Below are 17,648 nucleotides of genomic sequence, written 5' to 3'. Positions count from 1 at the left end.
ATGCATGAGGAGGAAGAGGCAAGGGTCTGAACAAGTAAGGCCAGGCTTTGGGTCTACCTGCCTGATTCTACCAGCATGAGCCCAGGATCTAAGGTTTGCAGCTCAGGAGCAGGACTCTAACCCATACGGGCCAGGCTGTAGCCTCCTGTAGATCTGGCCCATCTCCCAACCCTGCCTCAGATACAAGTCGCAGGGTGAGGGCTGAGAAATCACCATGGGCTTCTGAGGCTTCATAGAGTCACCACAGCAGACAGGGGGTTCTGGGGCCTCAGGCCTCTGAAACAGGAGCCTCCCTGCAGGCCTCCGTCAGACACGCCTTGAGAGGGTGCTGCTCAGTCCTGGCAGGGTGCTGTATCAGGCTGATTTTCAGTTTCTTCCAGGGCACTCAGAAATGGGCTCAGCCAGACTTTATAACAGGTTCCTGAGTTTAGAATCCCTGTGCCAGATCCAGCCGGGCCTGGATCCTTGCCATAACAGCTATCAGTTTCATGACCTCACAAGCAACCCCTGGGTGACAAGCCTGTCGTGGAAAGATGTCCCCTGCTTCTTGGAGCCCCCTCAGCACAGGAGCCTTCTTCACACCCATATCCACTGGAGTTCGCTCTCACAAGCCTCTCGCTCTCCCAACCTCTGTAGACTTGTCCCACCCTCTCCGGTCTCTAACCATCTTCCTGAGCACAGGCTGCTGCTCAGGGATATACAGACATATAGCTTCAAATGCTTCTGGTTGGGTGAACGTGCCTGGTGTCCTCTGGTGGGTACAATGTGGGGCATCCTTCCAGCTGGGCCGAGACATCTTGAATCACCGCCTCCATCACTTGGTGGTTTGTCTGTGCCCTGAGGCTCCAGGTAAGGTCCAGAAAGGACAGTAAAAGCATGTGGATGAAGAGGTGGCCACCGCTCATGTAAATGGGCAAGCTCCCTGGGACCTGCTGGCGCCTGTGGTACTGACCTCTCTGTATACTGGAGTTCCGTTGCCTGTCCCCACCCAATTTTATAAACCCAACAGTTTATGACAGGTGGCTGGAGAGGCATGACCTAGCCTTGCAGCTGTCTAGTTTCATCCCTAGAGAGGCCCAGGATCGGGGGAAGGGTGTGCTAGGCTCCAACCTGACCTGAAAAGTGATAGGAGCCCTACCCTTTTTTGAAGGACACTGGAGCACTATGAAAGCTGTTCTCCTGGACTCTGCTCAGAGGCCTCGGCCTGGGAGCTCTTACTGAGCAGTGATACTTCTGAGGACACTCCCCATGCATGACTGAAGGGCTCCATACAAGGTTTATTCTACCAAGGTTTCATCTACCTTTAGATGAAGCGTGTGTGTGTGTGTGTGTGTGTGTGTGTGTGTTTCCCCTATCTGTGTTTCTCATCTTCCATTATCTTTTTCATCTTCCCTTCAATCCTATCAGTCAAGAGGAGGCTTCTGAGGATTACTTGTCATGTCTATACACCAGACAGAAATAAGAGAAACTTCCTTCCAGCTGTGAGAGGTGGGGAAACCCCATGAGCTATGACTTGGCAGGGCTGATGAAAATTCAGAGCGAGTTCAGCAGGCAGCGTTCAGATGGAACGAACCCTGGGGAGCCCCAGACCACTCCATTGTTAGCAAAGGCCCCGAGTGGCTTACTCGGGACAGCCCGGCTGGTAAAGGCAGACCAGAAACAACCCTGCACATGAAAACCATCAGGACTCATCAGAAGCCATGGCCCACCTACATCGCCAAACTCTAGGCAGCTGCTGGAAGTCAAAGGGGCTCTTAAAACTGCTTAAGAGGGGTGGGTGGCCAGGCTCTGGGACCTCAAAGGAAAAGAGGGTAGAGCTGTTGTGTTGAGCTACATTTGTGGGGAAGGAAATGTACTTTTCTTTAGTGTGGATGTTTAAAAAGCCATAACCTCAGTGCCAGGAGAGCCAGGGCCCAGCAGGCAAGCCATCGTACTACAGCTGGGTCAGGGCACTGCAGGAGAGCCAGGGAACCGCAGATACACCCAGTGACTTGACTCAACATTCAGTATTCAGCTACCTTGTCTTCAGCAAGCCTGAGCGTCGGGTCCAAATGAAAATGACACATTTGCCTTTTGGGGCTTGTTAAAGCAAACACTTATTTGTAGCTCCTCCTTGCAGTGGTCTGAGCATTGACTCCAGGTACCTGGTGAATGTGATGTTACTTCGGAGATGTGTCTTCATACCTATAATTGGTGAGGAATGGATGAAGTCCTGAGTGAATGCTATTGACGTAAGGCCGTGTTGAGGACCCAGTGCCTCAGACCCATAGGAATGACAAGGCCTTCCCCTGGTCTGACTGAAACTATCGACCGTAGCTTCCTCCTTCTAGGGGACTACATCCTAAGACTGCGCCCCTCTAGAGACCCCGTACTGAGACGAGCCAACCCAGCTCCTCCTTGTTATTGCCATATACAACCAATAAGCAGTTGTGTCTCCATCAGAGCCTCACAGCCCACCTGATCCCAATTTGCCTGTCTGTATGTCTATCTGTCCTCTCTTCACTCCCCTTATCCATGGTCAGGCCAACGGCTAAATGGTGCAGGTTGCAGCAGCAATTAGATTCCATGTAGAAAACTGAGGCTCACTATAGGGTAGCTGAAAGGATATGTCCCTGATCCATTATGACCAGTGTCCTTACAAAAATACTGCTGGGTGCAGGTGGTGACACAGGGGTGAAGACAGCATGGCTCACTGGGCCAAGTGGCCGGGGTATCCAGAGCTAAGAGCTACTCAGAATCACAGCACCACCGGAAGCCAGGGGCTGGGGACAGATACCCCTCAGCCTCACCAGGGCCAGCCACGCCTGACCTCCATCCTAGATGCTAGCCGGGTGTGTGAGAACACGTTTCCGCTGTGTGGAGTCTCCCAGATTTGGGCGTTCGGAGGCATCTCCAGGCTCGGCTGCACCACCGGCTCTAGCCCCTGACAGGAGGCTAGACCGTGCGCTCAGAGGAGGAGCAGCTGTCACCTGAGCTTGGCAGGGACTCTCCACAGTACCCTGGCAAGATGAACAAAGGAAATACCATCGGGTTTGCGTGGCACTTCCTCCTCAGAGCTCATCCCTTACAGACTACATCTGCCACAGTCTGAGTAGGTGACCCGCCTCTAGAAAGACCTCTGCTCTTGAGGAAATCCTCTCAGGCCCCCAGGGATGCTCATCTGCTTTGGCTGCTATGGCTGCTGACCACAGGGACCCATGGGACCTGCTGCCCCCAACAATGCCTCCTCTGCTGGCGGTCACTGCTGTCATACAAGTTTATACCATCCAGGCTGCAGTCAGAGAGTCCAGCCCTGTGGTGGAGCCTCCCTCCTGAAATCCCTCAGCTAAGGTGACTGTGCACCTGAGCCCATACAACCACCCACCAATGTCATACTGAGTGGCTCTAGCAGGCAGAGGGGCCAGAGGATCCAGTAGCCACCTAACGAGATCCAGGGAAGCATCATGAGAGAGGTGAGTAGTTAAGGAGATGAATAGGAGAAGCTGCTCTGTGCTCACTGCCCTCTTGCCTGGCCCGATGACTGTCCTTGACCTTCCCTCGGGGGCATGGTTGTTGCCACTGTTTGTGGTGACTTTGAGGAAGATCATGACCACAGAAACACTCAGTGGGAGTGCCCAACTGTGACACCAGGTATGGGCTGACTGACTACTTGAGCCACTTCCCACCCTCAGCCCCTACCCTCTAAATTCTAGGGCACCCCTTCATTTCTGCTTGAGTATATCCGCAATGGGATCTGGCAGCCCTGGAAATCTGTGCTCACCTCTGTGACTCAGGCACCCTCAGGCGAAGCCAGCAGAGTTCCCTGCCCTGCCAGACCCAGGGTGGAGAGGTATCATAGAGAGAGAGAGAGAAACAAAAAACAAAAAAAAAAAAAAAAACAACTTACTACTGTGACACAAAGCTAAAGCCAAGACTTTGACACACAGCAATAGGAGGAAGCATGCTCAGAGAAAATGGAGAGCTTCAGAGAAGGTGGTGAAAGAGGAAGAATTGGATGCATGAAATGCGCAGAGGCTGGGCACAAGGGTTGCGGGGATCTAGTGAGTCTGGGGATCAGGCCAGGTAAAAGAGACAACATAAAGAAAAGCCAGAGCTGGCAAGATAGCTCAGCAGGTAAAAGCATTGTCCTGCAAGTCTGACAGTATACGTTCCATTCCTGGAGCGAATTTGCGCTGTATCGTGTATTCACTTGCACACACCTCTCTCTCTCTCTCTCTCTCTCTCTCTCTCTCTCTCTCTCTCACACACACACACACACACACACACACACACCAGCAACAACACTAATGCAAAATTAAAAAACAAGCAAATAAATATAAGTTTAAAAAGAAAAGAAAGAAAGAAAGAAAGAAAGAAAGAAAGAAAGAAAGAAAGAAAGAAAGAACGAACAGAGTAAGAAGCCAATCGACATCCAGGTGAGAGGAGTCGCTGACGGGAGGACTCATTGCCCCAGAGCGTGTGGAGGAGAATAGAACCTGCTTCCCAGAACCATAGGAATGAGAGATCGCAGGACAAGAGGCTCCGGAGGGTCAGGGAAGATGGAGCTGCACCCTGAGCCCATGGCGAAGCTGAAAAACATTGATGACAAGAGGGAAATTGTATGGGCCCTGATGGCAAAGGAAGAAAGCTGGGGTGGGCTCCATAGAGGGCTTCACAGTGGCGGTACAGAGCATGGGAGACAATAGCCTGTTGTTCTGAGCCACTGACAGGAAAGAACGGCAGCCTGAGCCGTCTATACACAGCCATTCAGACAGCATTCAAGGCAAGGTCGGGATAATGACAATACCCACAGACTCCAAGTCTTCCCAGGGTGAGAGCATTGTGGAGGTGACAAGAGGCGAAAAAGGCAGACATGAGAGATTCTGGGGGTGGTTCCCCGTAGGACTGGAGGGAAAAGAGACAGAGAAACTGAACAGCAGAACGGACTGTTCACACAGACTGGCCTCGGGTTTGGTGGCCATCATGTTCTCCTTAGGGGAACATGAAATGTTGACACAGGTGAACATGGAGAAACAGACAGGAGCATGAGCCTTACAGGCAGCCAAGCTACAAACAGAAGGCTATCCATTGCTCAATTAGCAAGAGAAAAATATGATAAATCCACAGGAAAGCAAAGGTCGGGGAGGAAGAAAATTGCACAGGAAGGTTGTAGAGTCAAGTTCTCAGAGCAGGCACGCAAGGGAAGTGGATTAAGCTCACCCAAGGAAAGTGACCTTTTCGGGCAGAGGAAAGGGTGAGAGACAGGGTTTCTCTGTGTAGCCCTGGCTGTCCTGGAACTCACTCTGTAGACCAGGCTGGCCTTAAACTCAGAATTCCACCTGCCTCTGTCTCCCAAGTGCTGTGATTAAAGACATTAACCACCACAACCCTGTGAAAAATGACTTCTTAAAAAATTATTTATTTGGTATATTGCCTACATAGAGGACTGTGTGAGGGTTTTGGGTGTCCTGGAACTGGAGTTACAGACGGTTGTGCGCTGCCATGTGGGTGCTCGGAATTGAACATGGCCCCTCTGGAAGAGCAGCCAGTACCATCTTTCCAGCCCAGAAAATGACTTTTAATAAGATTCATCAACATGTTACCTACTTCTATTTATTTGTTTGTCTATTTGTTTGTTTCTTTTGAGACACCATCGCTTGTAGCCGAGGCTGGCTACAAGATGACATTATTTTTATTCTCCTTTCCAATTGCTGGTGTATGTGTGTCTGTGTCTATGTGTGTGTGTGTGTGTGTGTCTATCTATGTGTGTGTGTCTCCATGTATGTCTGTGTGAAAGATGCGCAGGTATGTGCACAAAACAGTTCACATGTAGAGGTCCGAAATAACCTCAAGTGTCTGTCCTCACCTTCTGCCTTATCTGACGTGAGGTCCTTGCTGTTCTGACGAAGCATACACAGGGATATTTGGCAAGAGCCTTCCTCCTGGCACCATTTCCTGCCTTGCTGGAGGATCCCTGGGACTATAGACAGATGCTACTGCAGCCTGCTTCGCGTTGGTGCCGGGGGATGTGAACTCAGGTCCTCAGGTGTTTGTGGCAAGAGCTTTACCATCTCTTACCTGTCCCATCTCCCTAGCCCTATGCCTGATTTATGTGGATCAAACTCAGAGCCTGTGCGTAGCGAGCAAGCAACTCTAACAACCTGAGCCACATCTCCAGCCCCAGGAACGCGTTTAAAATAAAAAAGACATGTGACCAGAAAGGAAATGACCTTACTTCTTTATTAACGTATTTTCAAGATTTATTTATTTTGTATGTATGAATGTTTGCTCACATGTATGTATATGTACCGTGTACACTCTTGGTGCCCATGGAAGGTCAGAAGAGGACCTTATTCAAGGGCCTATGGGGTTATGAATAATTGTGAACCACCGTGCTGGGAACTGAACCCAGGCCCTCAGGAAGAACAACAAGTGCTCTTAAGCACTCAACCATCTCTCCAGCCCCCTTAGTTAATTCTGATCAACTCGATTAGAAAGTTGTTGGAATAAAACTTGAAAATAACAGGGCTTGCCTGGTATGGTGGCTCATGCATTTAATCACAGTGCTCAAGAGGCAGAGGCAGATGGATCTCTGTGAGTTCTGGGCTAGCCTGGACTATACAATGAGTTCTAGGTTAGCCAGAGCTATACAGTGAGACCCTGACTCAAAAAAAGAAAAAAAAAAAGTAAGCTAAAATAATAAAATTGGAGAGATAATGAGACAGCTCAGTCAAACACTGTAAACATAACTTTTGGACCCCAGCATCCACAGAGAAGGTTCAGTATGCTACTTTTCACCTGTAATTCCAGCTCTGGGAGGTAGGGACAGAAGGATCCCAGGAGGGGGGACTGGCTTGTTGGGCAGCCAGAGGGGGGAGGGGTGATTAGCGCTTGCTAAACAGCCAGAGAGAGGAAGAGCACAGCTATCTAAGCACACCCGAAGTTGACCTCTGGGCTTCACTAGTAAATACACAGGCCTGCTCACCCACACACAGAAGACAGATAGACGGACAGAGATAGAGAGAGAGACAGACAGACAGACAGAATGAATGAATCGAACAGACCAAGAAGGGATTCTCGTACTTTGGGCTGCTGAGGAGAAAGGCTGTGGAAGACTCTGGGTCATGACGTGCCTGTGCTCCACTGAGGACTACTACCCAGGCTGAAAACATGAGAAATTCCAGCCAGGAGGCTCCCTGGAAACGGCTCCCAGCAACAGGCGGCATCACTGATGAGTAGCCATGGGCCCTGCGGGGGACTAAGGAGCTTTGTTTCAAAGCTGTGAGCGAACATCTCCTTTCTGGCGTTAAAAGCTTCCCCTTGCTCAGCCCCTTCCTCTGCTAGTCCACCCTTCACGGTGCTCCTCCTGGGTATGCAGGCACCTCCCTCCCAACGAATCTCATTTTCTTCAGAGAATCTGTTATGTAGTTGATGAAGAATTACAAACAGGGGTCCTTTTATTATTATTATTATTATTATTATTATTATTATTATTATTATTACTATTATTATTTATTTTATATCCCTATTGCAGTTTCCCCTCCCTCCTTGCTTCCCAGTCCCTCCCACGCTCTTCCCCTTCCCTCCCCTCCCTATACACCCCTCCTTCTCCTCAGAAAAGGGGAAGCTTCCCATGGATTTCTATTAATGATATTCTGCTACACTTGCAGACAGGAGCCTAGCATAACTGTCATCAGAAAGGCTTCACGCGGCAACTGATGAAAATTGATCCAGAGACTCACAGCCAAACATTAAATGGAGCTTGTGGAATCCTGTGGAAGAGTGGAAGGAAGGATTGTAGGAGCCAGAGGGCTCAAGGACACCACAAGAAAGCCCACAGAATCAACTATCCTGGGCCCATAGGGGCTCATAGAGACTGAACTGCCAACCAGAGAGCATGCATGGGATGGACCTAGGCTCTCTGCACATATGTGACTGTTGTGCAGCTGGGTCACCATGTGGAACTCCTAAAGCAGGAGCAGAGACTGTCTCTGACTATGTTGCCTGCCTTAGGGTCCCTTTCCCCTAAATGGGCTGCCTTGTCTAGCCTCACCAGGATGCACCTAGTCTTACTGGAACTTGATACACAAACAGGGGCCTTACAGGAAAGGAGGGCTGCCATACTGCTGACAGAAGAAGAGCACTCACAGCCCCGGCCTCTCCTTCCCAGTCTCCAAGGAAAAGCAAACAGCATACAGCTCAGGGTGCAGAAGAATCACACTGACCACCGGAGCTGTGGTCAGTTTCCCCGATGCTGATGGACCAACAGGACACCCCACAGACACACCACACATGCTGCATGGGTCAGGCCACAAAGACTTTTCAGTCACAACAGGTCAATACCAGCTAGGAGTGGTGGGGCACAATTTTACTCCCAGCACTCAGGCAGATTTCTGTGAGTTTGAGGCCAGCCTGCTCTACATAGCACAGGCCAGCCAGAACTGCATAGTAAGACCCTGTCGAAAACCATATACACATACACGTATACACACACACACACACACACACACACACACACGAATGTGACCTTGGACAGAAAAGCAACAGCTGAGTTACATTAATATTAATAATCTCTAGCAAGGAAACCCATAGAACAATGGCTGCAACTGCATTCAGAGATCCCTTGCTTCCTCACTAGCAGGAATGCCAGCCCGAGTGTGTGGGCACACACTTCCCATGGTAAGCTATAGACAAACAACTAGGTGTGAGTCATAACTGCTTGCCGCCCACTACCCTGGCCTCCTTCTCCTCAGCAGCCCATTAGTTACGACACTGGCCCAGCAGTAGCCAAGGCTTTGACTGGGGCAGGGGGAGAGCAACTCAGTGAGGGAGGGAGCAACAGAACAGACACTGGGCTTCTGAGGCACCCCAGGGTACCCCCACTTCCCATAGAGGAACAGACTTTCTTCTATTTAAGCTCCAGCACTCAGGGGTGTGTTGGTAGCATCAGCCCAGCCCCCACTTGACATATCACACACTGAACACCGTCGGGGCATGGAAACACGCACCTTTAATTCCAGCATTCAGGTGGCAGAGGCAGGCAGATAGATGTCTGTGGGCACAAAGCCAGCCTTGTCTACACAGTGAGCTCCAGGACAGCCAGGGCTACATAGTGAGATCCTGTCTCAAAGGAAAAAACAATTAACTAGACACCATATCACTAAATAACTCTTGCATTGTCATACGAATGATAAAGCAAATTTTTAATCACTGTGGTCCGAATAATGAAAATCTCACATGTATTTTGTAAGGTGCAGGTAAAGTCTTTTGAACTAATGTGATGTTTTAGAAGCATATTAATCAGAAAACAAGAGAAATGAAAAGAAAAAAAAAGAGTTAAGGACCCAGAGATGACAAAGAGGCACAGAACAAACCGAAGAGACACAAAACAGCAATAAGCAAGAGAAAAAACAAAGAAACCACCAGCCAACGTGATTAACTGAGCCGCAAGCTAATTCTTTAGAGATTAATCAGAAAAATGGTTGGCAAGAAGAACTATAAAATTTAGAGGAACTGCAGGGATAGTTCAATGGTTAAGAGCACTGGCTGCTCTTCCAGAGGACCTGGGTTCAATTCCCAGCACCCACATAGCAGCTCACAACTGTCTACAACTCCAGTTCCAGGGGATCTGACACCTTCACACAGACACACATACAGACCAAACACCGATGCACATAATAAAATAAAAATAAACACATTATAAAAATTAGAGAGAAGAGGCATCAATCAAAACTAAGAACAATAAAATTGGGGAGCAAGTGTGGGTATAAACAGATTTTTTTTACATAAGACACTCAAACATCTAGATGCAATGGACTCATTCCTAGAAGTGTATATATATATATATATATATATATATATATATATATATATATATATTAAACTAGAGGGTTTTAAATAATCAATAAAGCATTTCCTTCCCTAAAGACTCCAGGCTCATATCAATTTAAAAAGGAAATGCTTCAAGGTTTTTGTGGTGTGAGTGTGGGAGAGGGAGGGAGGGAGAGACAGAGCCTGCGTCCAAAAAAACAAGGCAAAGAGCGATCGAGAGGGACACGGCAAAGTCAACTTCCACACGTACCCACACACACCCACTAACATATCCACACACCTGTCTCTCTGCCTCTCTCTGCCAATTCACCCCCTAACGCCCAAACTAGGAGTTAACACAAGTGAGATTTCCTGCAAGGCCGTGCGTCTGATAAACAGGATGTAGAACACGGAGATGAAGGGCTGGGGAGAAGCTCAGCAGTTAAAAACACATGCTGCTCTTGCAGGGGACCTGCGCTCTTCCACATGAGGCAACTCACAACTGTGCATAACTTTAGATCCGGGGAACAGACACCTCTGGCCTCTGCAGGCACCTGCCGCTGTCATTGCCCGTAAGTAGACGCACACATATATAAATGAAAAATGAAATAAATCTTAGGAGAAGGAAAACATGAAGGGGGAATGGATTAGAGGCTAGGAGCACTGGCTGCTCTTGGAAGGGATCTGGGTTTGATTCCTAGTACTCACATGGTGGCTCATAACTGCAACTCCAGCGCACATGGAGCCTGAAACTCCAGTCCCAAAGGATACAACACCCTCTTCTGGCCTCTGTGGGAACCAGGCACATAAGTGATACAGAGACATACTGCGGGCACAACACCCATACACGTAAAATTAAACCCATAGAGATCAATCCTTGCACGGGTTTTGCTGAGAAAAAGACAGACACAAGTGATGGCACGTAAGACTAAACCCTCCTGACTATCCAAAAGAGAGAGAGAGAGAGAGAGAGAGAGAGAGAGAGAAAGAGTCACGTGCTCAGGGCTTATAAAGGTGGCTCTCCGTGTTAATCAGCAAACCTGCCATTCTAGGCTGGTGCCTGGCTTTACAAGCTCATAAAACAGACTGCCTCGATTTCACTTTTGTGTCTCCAGTGTGTTTATAAAGTAAGAACTGGTTTTCAGGGTGGATAAGGCTACTTGGGGATAATTTGCGAACTAGACAGGACAGGCTACGATGGTATGAGATTTTAATCTGTTGTTCAGATTACTGTACAATTTAAACTCTACGCGTTTTTTTTTTTAATTTCTGGAATTTTCCACTTAATATTTTCAGTTAACAAGAGAATATAAGCAACGAACTCCTCCCTCCCCCCATCATGAAGCTGCTGTCCGGGGAGAATGCTGTATTTATTTATTTATTTATTTATTTATTTATTTATTTCAATTTTTACTTATTTATTTTTATTTTATTTGTGTGGGTGTTTTGACCACACGTATGTGCACCACATTCGTGCAGTGCCCAGGAGGCCAGAAAAAAGTGTTGGACGCCCTGGAACTGTAGTTATAGGTGGCTGGGAGCCATCATGGAGTTCAAGGGCACTGAACTCCAGCCCTGTGGGAGAGCAGCCAGTGCTCTTAACTGCGGAGCCACCTCTCCAGCCCCTACAGTCTTTGCTTCTGTGTTTCAATTTTCCACTAGGCAAACTTCAAAGAAATGACAAAATACTTAGCTTCTTATCCATCTGTTCCAATAGGGCGTAGCGTGCCAACAGCCGTGCCTCAGCTCTTTTCCAGAGAGAATTTACAGAGTTGGTCTTAGCTGGGTACAATCACAGCTCTTTTTCTTGACCAAATCCTAAGTACTTCGGTTACTTAGGGACGTCCGGTCTCCTTTCCCTGGGCCATTTCAGTTCTTGGAAGGATTAACCAGGTGCCTCCCTAATCTACCAGAGAAGGCCTGCAGAGACAGACGGAGGCCTGGGTGTGCTGCCCGCTCTGGCTCCATCTTGATTTAGGGTGGGGATACAACAGGCTGCTGTCACTCAACACGTTTGTGCCTGGGAACGAGATGCAGTTGTCTCTTCCAGGTTTACGCCATGACTCCCTTCTCCTTGTTCCGGCAGCATCCAAACAGCCCATTCTCGCCCGAGGGCCCTCCCGCCTCCTCTCTTTTTCCTTCCCCGCTCTCCACATAGCATGCAATTAGCCCCTTTAAAGTGTTCAGCTCCATGGTGGTGGGTTTTTTTTTTCTTTCTTGTACAATCACAAGGTTGTGCAACCACCACCACTATCTAGTTTCAAAACATTTCCATTACCCCGGAGGAAACTCTATCCCTTTGTTTTTTGAAGCGGGTCTTACTAAGCCTCCTGGACTGGCCTCACCTGAGCCTCCTACCTCAGCCATCAGAGACTCTAGGTGGGGCCACTCTGCCCGGCACCCCCATACCTTTAAGCAGTAACTCCCTACCCCTGAAAACCAGAGATCTATGTCCTGTCCCACGGCTCTGCCTTCTCTGAGCATTCAATATTAACGGCATCATATAACACACGGGCCCTTATGTCTGGCTTCTTAGTTGGTTGGTTGGTTGGTTGGTTGGATGTTTGGTTAAATGGTTGCTTTTTTGAGACAGGGTCTCATGTAACCCAGGCTGGCCTCAAACTCATTATACATCCAAGAATAACCCTTCCTGCCTCCACCTCCAAGTGCTGGGCTTACAGGTATGTGACACCATGTTTGTGTGTGTGTGTGTGTGTGTGTGCGCGCGCGCGTGTGTGTGTGTGTGTGTGTGTGTGTGTGTGTGTGTGTGTTTGTGGTGGAAAATGGATCCCAGAACCTCGAACTCTAGGTAAGTGCTCTAAAATCAAGCTACACCTCAGACCTTTTTTAATTGTTATTTTCTTATTAGTTGCCATGGGATTTACAATTAGCATCTTGATTAATAACAATTTACTTCAGATTATTATCTCAACTAACTTACTTAATAATACACAAAAAAATTCTCTTATATGCATCTCCATTTCCATCTTTCCTGTTATTACTGTCACAGATCCTACCCACATTATATTACCATCAACATAGCTTTATAGTTACTGTTTATGCAACTGTCTTTTACATCAAACAGGCAGCAGACACCTTGACCTCAGCTAAGTAGGACATCATGATTATGCAAGGATGCGACAGAGTCAAAGCTGCCAGGCATGGTGGCTCAGTCCTGTAACCCCAGCACTCAGGGCAGGACAAACAGAAATTAAGATCATTATGGGCTACATAGCAGTTTGAGTCCAGCCTTGGATAGATGGGAGCTCTTTTGAGAATTAACAACAGGGTCAAGGAGATGGCTGAGCAGGTAAAGGCATTACCACAAAAGCCTGAGGACCTGAGTTCAATCCCCAGAACCCACATAAAGGCAGAAGTGAGAACCAGCTCCACAAGGCTGTCCTCTAACTTCCACACCCACAGTGGGCTGGGTCCTCCCACATCACCTCCATCTCTAATTAAGAAAATGCCCCACAGGCTTGCCTACAGCGAAATCATAAGGAGCCATTTTCTCAACTGAGATTTCCTCCTCTCAGATGATTCTGTGTCAAACTGACATAACGCATATTATTAAGAAACTCATTTTCTTTCTTTCCTACTTTTTTTTTGACAGGGTTTCTCTGTGTAGCCTTGGCTGTCTGGACTTGCTTCGTAGATCATGCTGGCCTCAAACTCGTTTTCTTTTCAAGACAGGCTTTTTCTGTGTAAAATAGTTTTTCCAGCTGCCCTGGAACTCTCTTGTAAACTAGGCTGGCCTCAAACTCACAGAGATCCATCTGCCTCTGCCTCCCAAGTGCTGGGATTAAAGGTGTGTGCTACCACACCCAGCTTGAAACTTCATTTTCATTTTCCAAGAATTTCTAAAAGTTTTCATTTTTTTGAAAGATAATTTTTGCTGGATATGGAATTCTTGGCTGCCTGTTTGTTTTTTTTTTTTTTGTTTTTTTTTTCCATATTTTAAGAATGTTACCTCCTGGGGCTGGAGAGATGGCTCAGTGGTTAAGAGCACTGGCAGCTCTTCCAGAGGTGCCAGGTTCAATTCCCAGCACCCACATGGCAGCTCACAATTGTCTGTAACTCCAGTTCCTAAGGATCCAATAGCCAATACCCTCACACCCTCATACACCACAGGCAAAACGACAATTCACATTAAAAATTAAAAAAAAAAAAAAAAAAAAAAAAGGTTACCTCATGCTTCGTCCGGCCGATTTGGTGTCTGACGGAAAGCCACTTGCTACCCCATTGAGGATCCCCTGTATTGAAGAAGTCACTTCTACGTGGCTGCCTTTAAAATTCTCTGGGTCTTGTCTTCATTGGTGTGATTAGGATGTATTTACTGGTCGTTGTCTTTGTTTCAACGGTCTTTGAATTTATCCTATTTGGCACTGAGCTTCTTGAATGTGTGGATTAACGAACGTAGTCTGACAAAGTTGAGACTTTTCTGTTTTCTATTGCCTCATCCAACACCTTTCCTATTACTGTCTTTCTTCTGGGACACCCGCTATGAGCACCCTGTGTTTTCTGGTGCGTCACAGGTTTTGGAGACTCCTTTCACTTAAAGTTTTTTCTTCTGTTTCTTATACTGAATATTTCAGTATTTTTTCTGCCAAGCCCACACTACAAGTTGTCCCAAAATGTGCAGCAAGGAAACGTCATCACTGAGGACCCCAAATCAAGCTAAAGCGGAGCTAAGTGGGACTGAAAGGAAGATTCCTTAACCAAAGCTAGGCGTTCAGCCCCATGCTCTTACACAGTCTGACAGCTTACCCTTGTGATGACGACACAGGGAAAGTGATCTCCTACCAGGCATGTCTTCAACAAGAGATGGGACAGGGATGGTATTTATATGATGGCCTAAGACCTGACTCGGGAAAGGGGCTGGTTCTTTCAGTGTCCTGGGCAGTGGCTTGGATAATTTAATTAGTGCCTGGAAATGTTCAAGGAGGTCCAGGCTTAGCTCCAAACCTGCTAGAAGAAGAAGAGGAGGAGGAAGAAGAAGAAAGAAAGAAAAGAAAAGAAAAAGGAAAGGGGAAAAAAAGAGCCAGCAGCTGCCATTTGCAGAAGGCTCGAGACTGTGATTTAGAGTCATGAAACAGAGAGGAGGAAGGTAGGGAACACGAGGAAGGGAAAGGGTTTATTTCACTTGTACTTCTGTAACACAGTCCCTCCGTCAGGGAAGTCAGAGCAAGAACTTACACAGGCCAGCAAACTGGAGGCAGGCACTGCCCCAGACCCACAGAGGAATGCTGCTTGCGGGCTTGCCCCTCACGACTTGCCCAGCCTGCTCTCTCTATCCTTTCGGCTATGAGCCTAGCCTTTCGTGGTTCAGCCACCAGCCCTCCAGCCCTCAGCCTGCATTCTTACAACACGAGGGCCAGCAGCCAACTGGGGGCACCAACCCACAGTGAGCTGAGCCCTCCCACACCGATCAAGAAATTGCCCTACAGGCTTGCTGCCTACAAGCCGATGCCGGGGGAGGCATTTTTCTCAATTAAGATTTCCTCTTTTCGTATGACCCTAAGCTTTTGGCAAGTTGTCACGAAAACTAGCCAGCACACTAGGTAATTCAGTAGTAAGATCTGTTCCCCCCCCCCCAGTAACCCCCAAATAAAAGGGAAAATAGTTGTTTCATTTTTTTAATGTGTATACGTTTGTGATGTGCGTGTTTGTGTATCTGTGCATTTCTGTGTATGTGGGTATACGTACACATGTGTAGACCAGACACATGTGTCTACCTTAGATATCTTATACGCTTACACATCTCTCACATCTTACATCTAGATATGGCTGGTCTATCTAGCCAGCTTGTTCTGGGGATCAGTCTCTGCCTCCTAAGTAACTAGGATTGCAGGTAAGCTGACACACACCATCCTGACGTTTGCACAGGTGTTGGGGACCCAGACTCAAGCTGTTGTGCTTATACAGCAAGTGCTTCTGCCCAGTGGCCCAACTCCCACCCCTCAAACTAGATATTTAACATAACGTAACATAACACAGTAATTTTAACAATGAGGCTACACCCTCCCAAAGCTTGTGTCCAGCAAATAAGCACATTTTGTGTGCGCGTCCTCCTTCTTGGGCCACAAGGTCATGAAATACTCATCCTGCTTCCTTGCTCTCTTGCCAAGAGTTTGGCATAACACGGATCCCCTCCTTCTAACTGTGAAGGCAGGTTCCCGGCTGTGAGTCCCTATGTCAAAGTCATGGGGGTTTGGTTGCAGCAAAGCCACATGTCTGGAATCTATGTCCACCACATTGGCTCGGGACAGGCTTGACTGTGCTATCCTTGCCAACAAACCCAGTATCACAGTTTCATTTACACACCTGTAACCCCAGCACTCAGGAGGCAGAAGCAGGTGGATCTCTGTGAGTTCGAGGCCAGCCTGGTCTATAGAGCGAGTCCAGGACAGCCAAGACGACACAGAGAAACCCTGTCTTGAAAATAAAATAAAATACAAAAAAAAAAAAAAAAAAAAAAAAAAAAAAAAAAAAAAAAAAAAAAACAAAAACAAAAACAAAACAAAACCTTAGGGGGAAGAGGTTTCTTTTAGGCTACAGTCCCTTACTGTGGGGAAGTCAAGATGGCAGGAGCCTGAAGCAGGAGGTCCATTATATTTGTAGTCAAATGCAGAGAGAAACCAATGCATGAATCTTGTTAGTGCCCAGCTCGCCATACTATGTGCCGTTCAGGATTCCCTACCTAAGGAATACCGCTGCTCACAGAGGACTGGGTCTTCCGACCCCAATCACAATCTAGACAACCTTCCACGGGCGTGCTTATAGGCAGTGCATATAGAGACAATCCCCTCATCGAGACTTTCTTCCTGGGGGACTCCATCCCAGAGTCACTAATGTGGCCTTTTCACTACTGTGGCCTGCAGGGATAGCCTGAGGCTCTGCCCTGCCATCTTTACTCCAGGACCTAGCCAACCATCTAGAACATGGTGGTTCTTTCTGGCTGAAGGTGGGGGAGGGGAGCTTAGCCTGGCACTGAAGGCCGCTTTGTACCTCATGGGCTGTTACTGGTGACACAGACTGGTGGACCATAGGAGGACAAGGCAATGCTTCCCTCTGCCATGTGCCTGGGAGTGTAGGGGCAATGGTGAGCCGCCCCAGTGAGCACCCCGCACCTCATGCCAGGTCAAGAGTCTTGGTCTCTCGAGGTGTGTTCAACATAAGAATGAGTTGTGGTTTTGACAACGGCTCTGCTTACGTGACCATGTCGTTGAATTCCACTGTGCTTCTGCCAAGTGACAAGTACTGTCCTCACCCAACAGGTCTGGTTGTTCGGGTGTCTTCTGAATCTTGAGTATGGACCCTCTGAAAGCTGGTGCAGGCTCAGCCACAGGGTACCTAACCTTCACGCTCTCCTGCACTGCAGCTTCAGGGAATGTGTGTGTCTCTCGGTACACATCTTAGCAGAATTTCCATATGGATATTTTACTGCTGTATTCCCACAGATCAATAAAATAATTTTAATAAGACCACGTGGTGAAAGCCTTCAGTTCCCTTCCAAAAACAATGCCTACCTACACTGTCATAATAGCTTTGCATAGCCACAGGGCTCGAAAGGAGTTTGAGGGTGAGCAGGGCAGGGGCTGAGGCTGGGAGCTTGGAGACAGCAAACTTACAGCCTCACAATTCACATTCAGGCATTTTCCTGTGTTTAGACACATGAAATCTCTCATCTGAAATATCCTCAGATGATGAAATACGATGGATGGCAAAAGGCAGAAGTTCTTGACATGTGGGTTGTGACTCCTTTGGGGCGAGGGGTCAAACAACCTTTTCCCAAGGGTCACCTAAGACCATCAGGAAACAAAAATATTTACATCACGATTCATAACAGTAGCAAAATT

This window comes from Psammomys obesus, unplaced genomic scaffold, assembly GCF_907164565.1.
Source record: "Psammomys obesus unplaced genomic scaffold, mPsaObe1.curated_primary_1811, whole genome shotgun sequence".
Lineage (NCBI taxonomy): Eukaryota > Metazoa > Chordata > Mammalia > Rodentia > Muridae > Psammomys > Psammomys obesus.
This window is presented reverse-complemented; position numbering follows the sequence as displayed.